Here is a 6,830-nt window from a genome sequence, read left to right on the forward strand (position 1 = left end):
TCATTTTTGTTGCTAAGGGATCAGGACATACATTGCACAAGAAAAGGAGAGGAAGGAGAGGAAGGAGAAGAGCAATTGGAGATTTCTTAATGATGGGTTGCAATTCAAGCTCTGCCTGCCCTTTGCATAGTCCTTATTCTTTTGATCAGGTTGTTGGTCTTTGGAAAGAAAACATCTGATCTGTGATGCAGCACTGTGGATGCTTTGCATGACAAACCTCTTCTGCGCTATAAAACCAAGGACCAGTTAACATTAGAGGTAATTTCTTACCATTAAGCCAGCTGCCCACAAGTTCAGGTTTATTCTTAACTGCTTCTGGCTGGTTATGGCTCAAGGGGTAAGACCTCTCTACCACAGCATAGGACAAAAACCTGCCGGGATCTACTGTTTCCTCCCAGCACATGCTGCTCTGACCAAACTGCAAGCACCTAGCAGGTTGTGGCAATTTCCTGTCCCTTAGACTGAAAGCAACTGTGAATCCCATAATAAAGTTGGAATCTACAAAACCCTTGGAGAAATGACAATGCTACATCATGTTTTAGTGACAGCGTTGGACATAGTCCGACGCTGTCCTTGGAACTGATTTAATGTTACTTCTAAACTCATAAATTCTTTTGAACGCTGTCATAAAAGCCCACACATTAAACAAAACCATGCACCAGTTTTTGGTGATGAGAAATACTGTGCTGATTTATGAGCCTTTCTTCTATATCTGTACTTATATTGCTGCAGCCAGAGAGTAGGTAGATTAAAAAGCAAAGCACCCAAGCAAGTGTCACTTCCTATGTGGGCATGAGACAAACAAAAACTTGAAGTTGGGGGAATCCTGCCTTGGGGAAAAATTCTGAAAACTCAGTGGTTGCCAACAATTCCCATCAATGGCAAAGTAATTAATATTCAGAAATCTTTTTATAAGCCCTGTAGCTCAATTTTTTCCTTGCCAGAGGTGGCTCCGCAGTAGTTGTGAGTGATGTGAATTACTCCAAATGGCAGAAGTCACATCAGTCCTTTTATCCAGTCTGTGCTAGTGCTGTACTTTATATGTTAAACTACTGTTAAACTAAAACTCAGCCATAATGACACCACATAGTATATCTAAGCAAGTATCCATAATTCAGAGACATGCATATGAAGTGGGGACTGGAATCCAGCCTTCCAGTTTCCAAATCACAGGTCAAAAGCTCCAGAGGTACTAGCATTAATCAGAATTGAGCAGAAAAATACCTTCTTTTTTTAATCTTTCTTCATTACACAAAACTTGAAGTTGTAAACCTTCTAATTCATTATCAGGTTAAAACAAACAAACAAACAAACAAACAAACAAACAGCTTTCTGTATATGAACTGAGTGAAGGGGTTTTTCTCCTTTGGTTTTTTTAGGCTGTCAAGCAGAAAATATGCCACCATCATCACCCTCCCTCCCCTTCACTAGCAAACAGCCTGTCAGACAATAACTAGGAAGGTGGGAGAATGAGGTTCAAAACTTTCTTTTTCTTGCCAGAAAGACACCCACGCAGACATGAAACTAAGGTTACGATACACATTACACAACACTGTGCGTCCCCAAACACCAGGGAAGCAAGTCAGGAGGTAAGATAGAGTTCACTGAGCAGGGCAGATGTCTTGAGACACATTTGGTAGCATGGTTCAGGCAGTGACCAAGGCCAGGAGCTCTGAGAGCAGGAAGTCAGCCCCTTTGAAGCAGTGAGCAGCCACTGTCACCACTGATGGTGTTCAACAACACAGCAGAAAAAAAAAATCTGGAATGCCTGTTTGAGACTACGCACATATTATCACATACCTATGGGCTAGGAGGGACGTCTTCAAGCTTTCTCTGGTTTCCTGTGGATTCTTCCTTGTCCATTTTGTTTCCCTCTCTCTCATCTTCCTCGCACCCTTGCCTTCCCTTTTTGCCGGATGAGCTCATAAATCTTCCAGGGCAGGTAGCTGCCTCCTCGTTTGTTGGGGTTTCTTTTGCAAAGTGCTGAAGAAAATGCTAAAAGCTGTTCGGCTCTGTCTCCATGTGGAAAGCGTGCAGCAGAGTTTGAACTGAAAAAGATGAAAAAAAGAGAAACTAAATAATTATAAATCTATATAGTCTGTAAATACTCATGTTCAACAATAAGTTCAAACGGGTAATGCAAGGCACAGCAGCTGAATGCTAGGACCAGGAGACTAAGATCCTGTAGGACTGACAGACCTTGTGCTTTGAAGTTTTGTCATTGCTCTGCATGATAAACAGGTTTCATATAAAATCCACAGGTCAGCACATTACCTAGGTACCACGTACTCATTTGCATGTTTTATCCTGGGCACAAGCTTAGCGTCTGCCATCTCTTGTGACTATGTCTTCCACCCACCACATGGCTTTCTCTGGAGCACCCAACACAGTTCACCACTTCATGGATGTGAACCACTAGTGTGTTGGCAAGCAAAGCTCAGCTTTGCACTAATACAAGGCTTTGTACAAGGCTCTGTCAGTCTGTACTTCAAGGTGAGTGACTTTTCTGTTCTCTTAAAAAATGTTAAGGAGAGCAGGATCAACCTTTTTCAGTTTGTCGTGGTGGGGAGCATATGTGTTCTCTTGGGGCAACTTGTGCATAACTTTGCCGCTGATCCTTACTATAAACTTAGAAGGCAAACTCAAAAGACTGCATGCCAGTTCTATTTCAGTTCACAGCAGTATGTTTAGGTCTGTTTCTAAATATAAATACATTCATTAGCCATGAAATCTTCTGTTTAATTGCTTACATGTTTTTTTGTTTGTTTGTTTGTTTTTTAGAGAGGCGCCTCAAACTAGAATGGGAAGGGCATAACTAGGCAGGACAGAAATGTGATTCCAGACAGAACATGACATTTGTTCCCTATTTCTGCAGCTCAAAATAATAGCTCTGCAAAGAGCATCAGGGATGTTCAAACTCCAGAGCCAGAACTAAGTCCTGTGGCTCAAAACATGATGCGATCTCTAGGAGTAGAGTGAAGGAGAAATCTAAGACAGAAATGCCTGAGATAAGATTGTAAAAATCCAAGGCTGGGTACACGCCCGTAATCTCTCATGTGTAAACAAACAGTTAAATTTGTGTCAGAGAGCAGCATGTTCAGTTTTCTGAAGAAGACATGTTTCCCAGAAGGAATTACATAAATATTTATGAAAATGAAGCAGGAAATATTTTCCCAGGGTAGGACACTGGTTCAGCACTGCATCAGGTCAGCAGAAGCTGGGGTTTATTTTGTCAGTCTTCCCCTGGAACTGAATCATTGCCCTCTTGTTTGCAAAAATCTGTTCTGACACAGGAAGAGGCTGCGCTTAGATAAACACAATTACAAACCACACCGAGTATTTCACTTTCTATCGCATCTCTGAATGCATATGTGAATGCCTTACTTTTTTGGACAGCTTCTCCAAGTGACTGCATGGAAAACAATAGCAATAGGTATCTGTCTTAGGCCTCTCAGAAAGGCTGTTGCCATATGAGTAAAGTCAAAGGCATCTTCAGTAGAATTGAAAGCCTGCAGGCTAACTGTCACAGAATATTCTCAATGAAAGTGTTCAAAATAAAACTGCTTATAACACATTCACTTTGAGCCAGTAAATTCTTGCAAAGTGCAAAAGTTAGAAATGCAAAGTTGTAATGCAGTGCTACCTGAGTGAGCAGAAGTTACACACAGTTGAGGTCTGTTTAAAAAACAGGGTCCAGGGTTTAGTACTGCACCTCATAAAGTGTCCAGCAGCTCTCTGAATCTGTGGTCTGCAACCCCAGCTCCTTCTGAGATTTCAGTGCTGACCAGCTGTTCTGCTTCCTGGGTACCAGCTGTCTCCAGATCCCTCCTGCCTCTCAGCAGACACTTTCAGCTGGAATCTGGGTCAGCTTTTCTGTTTAAGGGCTAAAAGCTGGGGGAGATAGGAGTGGGAAAGGAGAGGTAGGAGTATCCCAAGAAAGGGTTGTAAGCTCTAAAACAGACGTAAGGTTCTGCCAGAGCGCCATCCCTGTGTCAGACCAGGGAACACTCATGCCCATCCCTCAAGGTACCCAAGTCAACAGACTCAAACTCACTAGCAGGAAACCAGGAAGATCATAGCTGATAGGGGAACATATATTTCTACGCTGCTGAGGCTGATGAAGCCCCTCAAATATCCAACAAGGATTACCTAAAATCATTGGAGTCCTACAAACTCTGTTTACTGAACATAGAAGCAAGGAGATTTTGGACAATTTTGTCCTTAGTTTCATTCTTTTTGTCAGTTATTTGCAGGCATATCAAGGTCTAGTCATTGTTTATATCTTACGCAGAGGAACAACAACTGGTGGAGACTGTGTTTACAGGCTCGAGTAGTCATTGCGTGGTGTCAAAACCAAAAATGACATTTTACAAAATAGCCCTAGGACTACTTTTGTCCCTACACTTGGCAAACCACATTACTGCTTTTCCTCTTCCATTCTCTCTAAACTTTGCCATCGTGATTGATGTATCCGGTATGACAGGCTGAAACGCTCCAAATTGTCATGACCTCTGATACCAGGAGAACTGAAACCATCTAGGATCCCAAAGCTGAGAAATACTGTACTTTTTTTTTCTTTTACTTCAGATGCCCCCAGATTTTTCAGTACAGTAAGGTACAGAACAGGAAAGCTCTCCTTAATACTAAATTTGGGTTAGAAGGGATGCCAGTGGACTCAGCATTTCTGGCTGAATCAGCCCGTGGTTATAAGCAAGATGTATTAACCTGGAGTTCAACCACAGGATCTGGGACTCTACAAATTATTAAAATTGGCTGTAGATCTGACCACCTTTGGATGAACACCATTTCAGGATGTTGTCTGTATTCCTTATAGTCTATTGACATTTAACTACCAACGTCTGAAGAATAAGCAAGTGAAGGTAATACAAATTACAAAGGAAGTACTTGGACTCCAAGGAGGGAATGTACTACACAAAGGTTACCTGGCTACTGCTCATCTCAAAGGAACAGAATCTTTCAGGATTTTCTTTTGTGTCTTCTCAGGGTTTCCTTGTAAAACATTCACACCTTAGCAAAGGTTTGCTTTATGTCTTTTATGTCTGGACAACACTGCCTAGTTTGTTTTTCTCTCTTGCCTACAGACATTTCTCTAAGCCCAATTCAATGAGAATTAACATGCACAATAGGCAATGTGCCTCATTAAATCTCCATCAGCAATGAAGCTGCTTGCAGATTCTTCAGTGAAACTGGTTTGATAAATACTGATTTGCCAGAATACCAAGCTTTTCGTGCTAGTATATCAGTTTTGATGGATTGCCTGTTAAGGCAGGTTTCCTAGCTCCAGGACAGGATTTCTGGTCCAACATACAGGAAGACATAACTGATTAGCAAACAGCCTTGTAATAAGGCAATATAACCCTAAGGCTCTAGTGCAAACACTGGTTTGAATTAGGCAGAGGAAGAATTTGACTCTGGATCTCCTACATTTTAAGTAAGTGCCTTCATCAGCAAGTTCTTGGATATATTAAACTTCATTTCTCACTGTGTGTTTAGGGGTTTTGTGACTGTCAGGAAGAAAAAAAAAAAAAAGAAGGGTCTTGATTTCTTTTCTAATGTGGAATGAGAACATTTGTAAATGAACACAGCAATAGCAGCATCAGAAAAATGTTCCCTGCTTAGTCCTGGTCAGTGACTGAAGTGGTTAAACAAATGGTTTCCTCTCTCACTTACACTTACCCCTCTTTATCCCAGATAAATAACAAAGAAGTCACTGTAAGTCTCTCAGTACTGTGGAACAGATAGCATCATTCACGTCAGTTTGGCAACATTTCCCAAAATGCCTCCTCCAAAGCTAAGTACACTAGCTTCCCACTCCTACGCTCTCTATTCTTGCTCTTACATTGACCTTCTGCTCACAAAATGGAAAGTGAAGAGAAGAAAAAGATAAATAAAACAGATTTACAGTGTACAAGTCAGAGGCACAGTGCCCAACGCAAATCACAGAGGAACAAGTTTATTCCTGGTACGACTCTATCCATCTATAATCCCGGCTTTCTCTTTCCTCCCCCTCTAGCTGTGGTGTAACCATTATCAAGGCCACATTTGAGGGTGTTAGTTAGATGACATTTATTAGGACAGAGACCACTATTTACTTCTGAAAAGTACTGTATACAGTTTAACAAAAAAGAAAAGTGTTTTGAAAAGTGGGACAGTCTGTGACCAGGCTAGAAAGAAAGAGGGAGAGGAGTGTCTTGACCCCTCTTGGGACTTTGGCCAACATTTCATCCCAGATGAAAGCTTGAAATCAAAGCCTTCCTTCAGCCTTTAAGAAAAGGTATTCGCTTTTACATCAGTGTTGCTACTTATTCTGTCTACCAAAAGGCTGAAATGTTGTCGGGCTAAAGAACTAATACTCTTTTAAATAATGAGGAAAGCATCTCAAAAGCTATTATTATAGGAAATAATTTTTGCCTAGAACGGAAAGCAAATGTGCTCTCACACACTAGGCAGTTCAAAAGCATAGTTCAGCATTTTGAGTAGCTGTCTCCTTTGTTGTGTGAGAAACCAGAAGTTAACAAACTTCCTGGAAAGATTACAAATACTCATGTCCCCTTTGTTTTCTGCTAGGCTACCTCGAACGGTCTGCTGTCCCTGGTTACTGTGCTCTCCCTAAGAGAAAGCTAGAGTTTTTTCTAGGAAGGGATTGCACATGGATGGGTGTCTGTCACAGTTCCTTCCAAAAGGATATATAGAGGTCTTGCATGCTACCTGTTCCTCCATCCAAGAGGCCTCCTACACCTGGTTTCAAAGTCCTAGCACCTAACTGAAAACCTGACAGCTACTTCATACGGATTTGAACCAGCAGCAGC

The sequence above is a fragment of the Accipiter gentilis genome, chromosome 2 (assembly GCF_929443795.1).
Source record: "Accipiter gentilis chromosome 2, bAccGen1.1, whole genome shotgun sequence".
Lineage (NCBI taxonomy): Eukaryota > Metazoa > Chordata > Aves > Accipitriformes > Accipitridae > Astur > Astur gentilis.